At 38.3% G+C, this 12,588-nt stretch overlaps 1 pseudogene; it reads left to right on the forward strand.

Annotated features, from left to right (window-relative positions):
* The first annotated feature begins 2,967 nt into the window (after positions 1-2,967).
* On the forward strand, positions 2,968-12,113 carry LOC121458700 (annotated as a pseudogene).
* Positions 12,114-12,588: the final 475 nt, after the last annotated feature.

Below are 12,588 nucleotides of genomic sequence, written 5' to 3' on the forward strand. Positions count from 1 at the left end.
ATTTTATTGATTTTTATTGAGCTCTACATTTATCTCTGCTCCCCTCCTTACCTCTCCCTTCCCCATCAAGGTCCCTATGTTCCCAATTTACTCAGGAGATCTTGTCTTCTACTTCCCATGTATATTCTATCTATGTATGTCTCTTTTAGGGCACTCATTGTTGTCTAGGTTCTCTGGGATTGTGATTTGTGTGTTGGTTTTCTTTGCTTTATATTTAAAAACCACTTATGGATGAGTACATGTGATAATTGTCTTTCTAAGACTGGGTTACCTCACTCAAAATGATGTTTTCTAGCTCCATTTATTTGCCAACAAAATTCAAGCATATTTTTAAAATGCATTAATCCTTCACTGTTAGAGACTGCCTATATGATGGAAGTACTATAAAAACCTTGTTTCAATTTTGCCTTTTTATAAGATTGGCCATCATAAACTCTATAAGATAATAATTTGGGGGTATATACCACAGTACCCTAAAATATAACAATCCTTCCAAAACAAAAAAAAAAGTCAGCTCTGTTTAAAACAAAGGAACATGAACATGCCATCAAAATAGACACTTCAGTTACTTGAGCTTTATCCCCTTGCAAAAGTCAGTAAAACTTCACAATGGGGCACCATTACTTGTCAAGGTCTGAGTCCCTGCTCCTGATTAGGACCTGCATCCACCACATCATTATTCTGTTACTTTAATATTATAATTACACTGAGTTTTGTGAAGTGGAAAACATCAGATGAAGACTATATGTTCATTACATTGTGCCAACATAAAAGGGCTTTAAAACGCATGTTTCCACTCTTCCATTCTGCCAGCTCTGGGATTCTCTTGCCATTTCTTGCCAAATTATATTTGCTCTCTGTCATTGTCCACTGGCAGAGTGACAAAATGCTGAATCTGCAGGAACCAGGAACCAGGGCACATTGTGTGGGCATCCCCACAGTAGATTCTTTTTTTTTTTTTTTTTTTTTTTTTTGCTACTCAAAATGTATTTTTTTTATTTCATTATTTTTTTTATTGAGAAAAGGAGAAAAAAAACAAAACAAGTTTCCACCTCCTCCCAGCCTCCCATTTCCCTCCCCCTCCTCCCCCCCTACGCCCCCTCCTCCCACCCTTCTCCCCCTCCCCCCACTCCTTTCCCCCTCCCTCTCCAGTCCAAAGAGCAGTCAGGGTTTTCTGCCCTGTGGTAAGACCCAGGACCTCCCACCTCCGTCCATATCTAGGAAGGTGAACATCCAAACTGGCTGGGCTCCCACAAAGCCATCACATTACGCAGGATCAAACCCCCGTGCCATTGTCCTTTGCGTCTCATCAGCCCTCATAGTTCGCCATGTTCAGAGAGTTCAGTTTTATCCCATGCTTTTTCAGTCACAGTCCAGCTGGTCTTGGTGAGCTCTCAATAGATCAGCTCCACTGTCTCAGTGGGTGGGTGCATCCCTCGTGGTCCCGACTTCCTTGCTCATGTTCTCCCTCCTTCTGCTCCCCACTGGGACCTTGGGAGCTCAGTCCAGTGCTCCAGTGTGGGTCTCTGTCTCCACCTCCATCCATCACCAGATGAAGGTTCTATGATGACATGCAAGACATTCGTCAGTATTGCTCAAGGATAGGGCCATTTCAGGTTCCCTATTCTCAACTGCCCAAGGAACTAACTGGGGACCTCAGCTTGGGCACCTGGGAGCCCCTCTAGGGTCAGGTCTCTTGCCAACCCTAAAGTGGTTCCCTTAACTAAGAATTGTGGTTCCGTGCTCCCCTGTCCAACCTTCCTTTATCCCAATCTTCCTGCTTTCCCAAGGCCCGACCTCCTTCCCTTCTAACTTTTCTCTCCCCATCTCCCCTTACTCCCAACCCACCCCACCCCAAGATCCCAATTTTCTCCCCGGCAATTTTGTCTACTTCCCTTAGCCAAGAGGATAACTATATGTTTTTCCTTGGGTTCCCCTTCTTACTTAGCTTCTTCCCTTCTCCAGTGTGAAATGAAATGGCAGTATCATATAAATGGACAGAATTTCCCACATCCGTAAAACCAGCCCCCAATGGACTAGGCTCCCAAGGATACATGAGTCACCCCTCTTCCCAAAACACTCAAAGTGCACAAGATGTAGGTTATGACATTCTTTGTTGAAATCATATTTAATCCCATACAAACTGTGACCTCAAAAAATGGTATTAAATGCTGATTTTGTAAAATAAGATCAAGAATAACAACTCTACCTACCTAAGAGATGAGTCTTACGATGAGAGAAAACTACAGATCTAAAGTGCTTTTAAAACTATCAGGTAACTGTTCTAATTTGAGAAAACAATCTATGCATTTAAACATCATAAGTAAACACTGTATCATTTCATGAAAGCTAACTAACACTTTCATATATGTCTGGATAGTGAAGAAGCCAGCTGGGAGAAGGTAAAGAAAGGTGGCATTTCAGTCCAGTACAGTATGAGGACCAAGCTGAAACCAAAAGAGTAAAAAGCAGAGAACAGAGCAAAAACTGGGAGGTTTCCCTGGGGCTTCAGGATTGGTTTGGAAATCCAGCAAGATTCTAGCTGGAGGCAATAACACCTTTTGTTCCAAAGTGTATTTACTTACACCATTTATCATTAGCAACCCATGATATCAACTGATAGAGGACTACTTTCAATGTGGGGTAACAAGGCACTATGCTACCATCTGGAATTTAGAAAGATACTCCAAATCCTTGACTTGAGGATTGTCTTTGCTCAAAGTGCATTCACCATTTTCAAACATGTTCTCACAATTCAACACAGAAATGAAGAATGAGAACATCCCTGGGGAGAATCACACACTGGGATGACACACCACTGTGGTTCCTTAACAAAATATCCTTTATGAGAGAAACATGGGTCTCAGATAAAGCTATTCCATTGCTGACCATTGCTAAGCATCTCCCCTATTTTTTACCTGCCTTTTGTGGAAAAGTTTGACAGTACAGAGAAAATATTTGAGAACAATGCAAGCCTTTGTCAGCAGTATTGATCTACAGTTCGCCTTTGATCCTACAGACAGGAATCACGATAGGCCAAGCTATGTGATCTCAGCACAGAACTCAGGCTATGAAGTCCCCATCAAAGTCCGAAGCACAATGCCACTGTGTATATCAGAGCAGGTAGGGATGGACTCTCCAGAGCCAAGAAAGACACTTGTATCCTAGTTCTTCTTCTTTTTAATTTATTTCAAAATAATTTGGTACAGCTTTTAAATGATCTGAGTGAATACCCTTTTGCCACAGGACAGAAGACAAGCACCTACTTGTGTGCTGATGACAGAGATTTCTCATTATGTTCCAGGAGCTTCCTTAATAAGCCTCTAAGCCTGCCGGCTAAACACTGTCAATTTAATATCCATTGTGCCAAAACCAAAATTATTTTTGACAGATACTCCAACATGCAGATAGAAAATGTAACTGAAGTCCTTCCAGTGGGATTATTAATTTAACTATCTGGACTAGGATGGGATGGCACGGTTTGTAGTTTGCAACCTCAGAAATGCATAAGTAGTCACTGATTATAGAAAATTTCCTGAGTAATAGGCACAAATGGGAGAGTGTGTGCTGTGATGTTTCATGACTAAGGTCTTTTCTGTTAAGAAGTTTATATTTTAAGGTAGAATTCCAGGGCTATATAAGTCCTATGTCAAATAGTGATAAGAAAAATCTCAGATTATCAAATCAGACCAAGAGTCACCATAAGTTATATGATTAGTTTATAAAATGCAAAAGTTAGACAAGTATCTCTATTATATATTCGAACCTTTATTTTATTATTTTTTTAAAATTTTTATTGAAAATGCCCTCACATCCCTATAGCCATTTAAAAATTTTTAAAAATATATAGCATTTTGTATCCATGGTTGCTTGTTATATTTGAATAATGGGATCACACCTGACAGGATTTGCATCACATTCAATAAAATTGAATGAATAATATAACTTGTTACAAGCAAGGTAAAGCGGGGGGTGGGGGATATGGGTTATGTCTGAAGAGAGATGACTGTGGAATCAAGTTCAGATCTGTTGGCAGTGTGAAGATGGCAAGTAATAGAATCTCATGGTAGCTAGCCATTTCAACATTGAGAAAGATGGAATTCAAGAGTCCCTGGAGGTATCCTGTAGATGGCTGGACAAAAAGATGAGTCATGGGCTGGTGATAAAGCTCGATGGTATAGTGCATACTTAGCATTCATGAGTTTCTAAGTTCTATCTCTAGCACTGTGAATGAAAGGGAAGTATATGGATAAAGGGGGAAGAAGTGTTTGCTTGTGGTCTGTGTTTTGTGTGGCAAACGTAAGAAGGACACTTGGCCATGCACTGCACAGTGTTTATAATTACAAATCAGACAAAGATATAGGATCAATATTTACCACTTTCATGAGTAGTGATACCCTGAGTAGTGTGAATAAATTTTGGACAGAAGAAACAAGATATTTAAAGTTCATTTAGAACCCATATATTCTTGTATTATTCAATAAGTAAATACAATAGTTCTCAAAGTGAATACATTTTGGTGAGAACATAGGTGATCTAGAAGAATATAGAACAGCAGCCAGAGATACTCCATTATTCCAAAAGCAATACCAACACTATACTTGTCTTTAGTTCTTGGAATTGAGTTGAGTGTAGTGAGGGGTGACAAAGAAATAGAAGAAATGGAGAATAGCCTGTAGATCAAGAAGACAGTTTTGCTAAAATGGTGCATATTTGAATGATAATTGTGGAAATAGAATATACTCTTTGCTAAAAACTTCAAGAGCTGAAACTCTGATAGAGGTTGGAAGAATAAAATTTACAGAGAGACAGATTACCTGTTTATTCATGAAGGGCATTTAGAACGTATTGGATGGTTTTCCTTGGAAGAAGTGAGCATTGGAGGAAAAGTAAAACATTAAAGACCATTTATCAAGGATGTTGTAGAAAATAATTTAACTGTAAAATAAGTAAATTTCTCTGGAAAGATCAATAGACACAACCCCACTCAAACGGAACACAGTACTTCCTCTTCTTCCAACTTCTTTTCCATCTAAGTAACAACATTTTAGATGGTGTCACTCACAGGCCAAATGAGTCTTCTTCCCTCAGTTATTTTCCTGTGTGTCAGTCTTCTCTAGAAATGTTAAAGGCATAGCAAGGGGTGTGTCTCAGTGAGCACAGATATTTCACAAGCCAGCAAAGTTAACAAATAAGATAATCTATCGCATCTCTTTAATAGTCTTTACAGACGAAGAAATTTAACAAGGAATTATATTATTTTGTACATACCTAAAAATATACAGAGTACTTAGATGTGGTAGATAGGTAGATAGATGATAGGTGATGATAGATGGGATGGATGGGATGGATGGATGGATGGATGGATGGATGGAGAGATAGATAACAGGTAGGTAGGTAGATACATACATACATACATACATACATACATAGACAAAAAGATAAATAGATGAGATGCTAGATTTAATAAATGAACTAATGTCACTTGGGCTGAAAATGATCTCCTAAGAGTCACAAACTATATAACAGAAAACCCCATACCCGTCATAACACATCTTCATTTGAATAATTGATCACTTTGGTTAATCAATTGAATCTCAAATTAATAGAGACTATATATAGACATATATAATATGCCCTTGTTTTCCTCTCAGAGATTGATACCTTGTTATTGAAGTTAGCACACACTGAGGACACTTGACTCTGATGATTCAATCTGGATGTAAGCTGAAAGCCTCCTGGCCTTCATAGCATCAGAATGTAATATATAACTTGTGAAGGAATGAAAGCAATAATCCTACCTAGCAATGACACCAATGACTAGCATGGAAAAATATCCCTAAAGGACAACAGTGATACTGACAGACAGCTGTTTAATTAACTTACGGCCCATGAAAAATCATGCCTGGTACTAGAAATTTAGACAGCCCTCAGTGGCTAGCGAGGTCATAGGTCTTAGAGGAGAACCTACCACAGTCACTTTACTAGACCATCATAACTCTTACTGCATTCTAAAATGTATCCTTATGCCTACAGGTAAGTGTAGCATAATGAAGTGTCCCTTTTCAGTAAATGGAGAGCATTGCAGAAAGCTACAGGTCACAGAGCAGAGACCAGTTGAATGTGTATATCCCATCCCAAATGGATGCGTCTATAAAAGTAACTCCTGTACCTAAGGGTCAGAGAATGTTACAGAAAAGTGGGTAAAAAGGTAAAAAGAGTCAGAGAATCAAGAAGTCGTCTGTGAGAAGACTTCTGTGATTTTTCTCCTAAAAATAGCATGGAAGCTAAATCCATGATGCCTCCATAATACAACTACAAAAAGAAGATCTGAACAATGACAGTGTCAATAGATATGATACATTTGAAGGTGAAAATCTCAAATAAACATAAACGCACCACAGACAAAGAACTACATGCAGTTAATGATTGCTGAGAGATGGAGAATTAATTTCTCCCAAGGATGAACTGACAAATTGGTTATCCCATACAAAAGTGGATATCCCTGAAATCATATACTCTAGAAGAACTCTATGTAAGTTGTGCCATTAAACAATATGACACAGTTGTTTGATATATTTAGCAATGAGTATTCTGGGGGGACACTTGCTGAATCAGGAGCAATCTGATTCAAGAGCATTTAAAGTAAGGGAACATTCTGTGTAGCAGGACAGTACCCTCATGATACCAAAGCATCCAGTGTGATTTCAGCAGTGGTGCTGCTGCACACTTGCTGATTACAAGGAGAGAGTTATGTCCCTCATTATGTGTTGCTTCTCAGCAGCTGAAGAACCCTCTAAATGTCATACCAGAGACGAAATACTGTGTCTCCTGAGAACATGACATGACTCTCACTTTCCTAACACTTACAACACATGTCATAAATAGACTCAACTATAGCTCACACTTCAGATATGCTTTATAATTGTGTTTATACATTCAAGCCCTGAGGTGTTATAAAAGAATTTAAAGAAACAGTTATTACTAAGCTTACACAGATATCTCCATGGTGATGGAAAATTCTACATGAGCCAACTACAGAACTTACCTCTCTTCCAGTCTCAGTTTCTATATGTTGTCCAAGAATAAATGCTCATTTGGAGTTCATTTATGTTTTAATATTTTGATATATGTGTGTATTACTATTTGGTTTGCATTATATTTAAGATTTTAATATTTGGAAGTGAGACCCTAAGGTTCTTGAGTTTCCTTGCGCATTTCTCAGAATATGAAATTCAAGTTGGGAAAATGAATAATATCCTCAATAGAAAGAGATATTCTCTGAACTGAGTAACATTGGAAGGGCCAATCCTTTATAGTTCTCACCTACAAAGTCCTCCCAGAAACTTCATCAGCTCTCTCCATACATAGCTTACATTTAACTTGCTTACAGGACTATGACTGAGAGAGATGGAGCAATTCGATCTGAATTGCACAGGACTGTGTCAGGATTCAACCCAAGACTGCATTTTTCTCAGAATTATGTAATTGTTAATTATATTAATAATGCTGTAGGAAAGTAATCCTCAGTAGTGTTCCTTAATGTGTGACCAACCCTTTATTACATCTGGAATTAAGTAGATGCAAGGTGGTAGGCACACTTGTAAGAGATTTTCAGCTAACTGGATCATTTGAGGTAGAAGACCACCTCAAATCAGGTAACTTGAGATCAGAAGACCCACCTAAATCAGGGCCATACTTTGTCATTTTAGCTCATATACAGAGCATGCTTTTGCTCTTTATCTGCCTGTCCTTCTCTAATTTCCTCACTGGTCTAGAGTGTATTTGTTTGGGATTCCTACAACCAGTTGAGGCATCCAACATTATGAATTTTTGGACTTGCCATTGAGAGACAGCTGTTGTCAAACTAGCTGGATCACATCCTGTAAGTCACACTAGTGAATATCACACACACACATACAATATATGTGTGTGTGTGTATATATATATATGTGTGTGTGTGTACATATGTGTATATACATATATGCATATGTGTATGTTTACGTACATATATATGTGAATTTATAGATGTGTATATATCCATTTGAGTATATATACATATATGTGTGTGTGTATTTATCCTATAAGTTCTATTCTAGAGAACCCTGACTAATACAACATTAATTTGAAGAAAGGAATAAAACTGTTCCCAATTGTTTCACACCACAGTAACCATATAATGCTATTTGTTACTGACATAGAAATATAGGAAACAGTGATGAATGAGGAAGAAAATGTTAATTCTAGGACAGTAACAATCTGAAAACAATGCCTTTTCTACTGTTAGAATCTTTTAAAAGCTTTAACAATGGTCAAATGACACTCCACAGCCGAAATGACAGCACATTCTGTGGATCATCTTGTTAGTGAGCTCTTGAAGGGCATCATGACCTATGTTGCTTTAAGTGTCCAAAAAGCATCAATTTTCTACCTTGATTCAGTCTGATTATTGACAATTTTCTCTGCTAGGGACCGTTTAGATGAAGAGACAAAACTCCATGAGATTGGACAGGTTAGCAAAGTGAGACAATCCCAGGCAATCAGTATACGTCTCATTAGCGCTGCGATCTCTCCCTTTCTCATCATTCATGAAAAGGCATCTTGAAATACATAAAGAAAAGCTTTCATTACAACGTGAAAAACATTTTCTTGTTGATTCTCACCCACATCAAGACATATGTTATTTGATGATAAAATTCCAAATGACTTCTAAAAGACTGCTTTTCCTGTACCTACTGCTAATTTCTCCAGCAATCTATTTTTCTTATCCGTTCCACATGGAGGTAGCTGTCTATTTCATCAAGCCATGTAGTGTAATTAATTAATATTTAAATCTCTTTTGATCATAAATTTCTTATTCAGAGCAAAATGAGCAGCTGTAAAATCCTGGAAAAGAATTTTCACAGGCATAGACTTTAAATTTATCTCAGGATATGACTCCTTATTTATCAATCAAAGAAAAGGATACATTTACAATTTTGGTAAGTACTAGGAACCACTGTCATTTAATGAGACCAGAGAGAATTCACTTCATTATAAATTTCCTGGCTTTGGCAAGAACCCTTGATCTTAAAATGGTATTGAGTTTTGGAAAATGACCAAGAATATAGTTTTAAGCCTAAGAAATATAACATCTAAAAACAGATAATAAAGCGTAATGCAGACTAATGTTTGACTGGATAGCCAAATGAGTAAACTACCACTGAAATAAAATGCCATTATTCATGAAATGGCTGCATAAATGGGCTCTGAGGAGAAGCAGATAGATGGCGCTCTGTAAATCCTTAAAAACCACTGAATATTCTATTGACAATTAATGCCAAGCTTATTCTTCCTACCAAGAAAGGAATTGAAAAATGACATATTTTTGGATGTCACCAATGTCATTTACTTTTCAAGTAAAATATAATAGCAAAGCAGCTATTAATAATCACCAGAAACATCTTCAGACATTGCTAACTTTTCCCTGTTTAGAAGATGTCTAAAAATATCCAGCACTGTTAAATATCAAAAAAAAGGAATGCAACATTACAGGGTTTTATAATATATTTTATAATTAAATTCATTAAAAATTATATAATCTTCTGATTATATTTTAATACTTCCACATCAGGTTTTTCCATGGCTATGGCTTCAATACTTCTCAACAATATTTTACTAATTTACTCGAATTTAACTCAATTATATGCTAAATGTTTTTGACAACACCTGTGAAAGTTATTTTAATATTCTAATTCATGAGATGAGAACACCCGTGAATTAGAAAATCTATAAGCAGATGAAGCTTTTACTTTTGTTTTGCTATTTAAGTATTTTAGACATGGCATTTAAGAGACAGTAAATTTAATTTTAGGGACATATTTTGAGAGGGTGTCTAAAGATATAACACTTGAAAAATAAACATTAGTTGTTTGCTGGCATTAACACATGGGTTGAAAGCTGTTTGAAAAATTATTAAAATGTAGTGACAAACCAAGAGCAAAAATAGATTTTATTGGAGAGGATGAGTTTGTGCCATAACCCTAATGATAAACCCAGTTAGGCTGTTTGAAGAGCTTTATCAATGATTAGGAGTAAAGGGAAACATGTTAATTAAGTCTTGGAACTATTAACCATAACTATCAACCCACAAAAGTACCAGCCCAGATGCTTAACTCAAACATGTCTCAGCCTTTAATACAAAAGGCAGCTATGACATTTGAATTTCAACCAAAGAGTCCTGGAATAATGTTTTGAAATGTGTTCTGCAAATATACCACATTTCAGTATTGAGAAAATTGGACAAGTGTGACTTCTGGCTCAAGTGTCATTGACATCTTTACATGCTTGATTTTTCAGCCAAATGAAAAATACATTTTATACTGTGAATAGAGCCGATTCTATACAGATAATCAAATATAGGCATTGACTGAAAAACTCATTTGTCCTGGGCCACCTACTTTTCTTTATAGCTAAGAGCTTTGAACTTTGTGTTGGCAGCTTTGCTTCAGCCTTCAAGGAGCAATCCTGACTAACGGGCTAGGGAAGGCTCTGTCCAATATTCTAGAACAAGACTGACAGCCCAGACCCAATGTCCGCTAATGTGGTTCCAGCCTTGCTTTCATTTGTACATCTGACTTTCTGTTGTTTTCTGGAATCTATCTAGAACTCCTTGACACCACTCTCCACCATTCTGGCTCTCCAGTTGCTATGTTCTGACTTTTCCCTTGTTTTTACTTACCATCCTTCTTCCTCCCCTCTTGGCACTGGAGTTTTCTCATTTCTGCACCATAGCTTCTGTTGCATTACTGATAGATGCATCCGATAGTACTTACCTGGCTGCCGATATGCTCCTCAATATAAATACACACAGTAGCTCCAGCCTTACATCTTCCTGGGTTCTATCTCCCCACTGATTAGAAAATCCTACTAGCCACTCCTTCTAACAATAGCAACAATTTGTCACCACGAATGAAAAGCTTATATCCATTGTTTTAATTAATAAAGAAGATTACAAAGAAATAAAATGCTTCCCTAATTTTAATACAAAGATACCAATGTGAGCTTTTATTTCATAATTATCATTAATTGCATGTATGCAATTTAAAATAGACTATCTCACATTAAAGAAAAGTAATTGTAAATGGATGTAACTTATTTATTTGCTATTAGACCCATCTCATTAGCTATTTTCATTAAAGGAATATATTTATTGTTTTTGATCTTTTGGTTATTTTAATCAGAACAAAGACTGTACTTTTTTTTCTTTTGATCTGGGGCAATTTTTCATTGCGCTTGTGTTAGGGTGGTTTTGTTGATTTATATTTGTTAGAATTTGAAATTTGGGGCTCATACTGACCTTCAGCCACACAGTCCCAGCCCAATAGTGCCTTCCAGGAAGTTCTTCGTTGGGGGCAACTGGAAGATGAATGGGAGGAAGAAGTGCCTTGGAGAACTCATTTGCACCCTGAATGTGGCTAAGGTGCAGCAGACACCGAGGTGGTTTGTGCACCCCGCCCCCCACCGCCTACATCTACCTCACCAGGCATAAGGTAGATCCCAAGATTGCTGTGGCTGTGCAGAAATGCTATAAAGTGACCAATGGGGCCTTCACTGGGGAGATCAGCCCTTGCTTGATCAAAAACTTAGGAGCTGCAAGGGTAGTGTTGGAGCACTCGGAGAGAAGGCATGTCTTCGGGGGAGTCGGATGAGCTGATTGGGCAGAAAGAAGCCCATGCCCTAGCCGAGGGGATTGGAGTGATCGCCTACACTGGGGAGAAGTTAGGTGAAAGGGAGGCTGGCATCACCGAGAAGGTTATTTTTAAGCAAACAAAGGTCATCACGGATAATGTAAAGGACGGGAGCAAAGTTGTCCTGGCCTATTAACCTGTATGGGCCATTGGTACTGGCAAGACTGCAACCCTCAACAGGCCCGGGAAGTGCATGAGAAGCTTCAGGGATGGCTGAAATCCAATGTCTCCGATGCGGTGGCTCAGAGCACCCGAATCATTTACGGAGATTCGGTGATTGGAGCAACCTGCAAGGACCTGGTAAACCAGCCTGATGTGGACGGCTTCCTCATGGGTGGGGCTTCCCTTAAGCCTGAATTTGTGGACATCATCAATGCCAAATAATAAGCACCGTCCATGTCCCCTACCCTCTGCTAAGTCAGGACTAGATTGCCCAAAAGCTTAGGAACAGTTCTCACCAGTCACATGCTTCTGATGTCATCTGCCCCATCTTGTGTCCTAATCCACACTGCACCTTCCTGAACCGTTTACACCTCCCTATAATGGTTGGGACCAGACCAATCCCTATACCACCCAGTACAACGGTTAGAATGAAATATGTCGCCTGTTTCACCAAGGTGACTTCCTGGCTGGGGAGGAAGGTGGAGTGAGTGGAGCTGATTCTGTCCATTCAGGTAAGCAGGCCAGGAATGTTCCCCCCTCCCCAACAGTGTCGAAGCCCTAGCATTGTGTTTGTGAACCATCTTACATGTAAGGTAGAAAAAAAGAATTTGAAATTTCGTCCTAGGTAAAATGTTACATATCTGTATAATTTTTGAAGTGCTAATTTCATCCTAATAATTCTGTTTGTTACAAAACA

This window comes from Microtus oregoni, unplaced genomic scaffold, assembly GCF_018167655.1.
Source record: "Microtus oregoni isolate MIOR12 unplaced genomic scaffold, Mior012 000001F_ref0000356, whole genome shotgun sequence".
NCBI lineage: Eukaryota > Metazoa > Chordata > Mammalia > Rodentia > Cricetidae > Microtus > Microtus oregoni.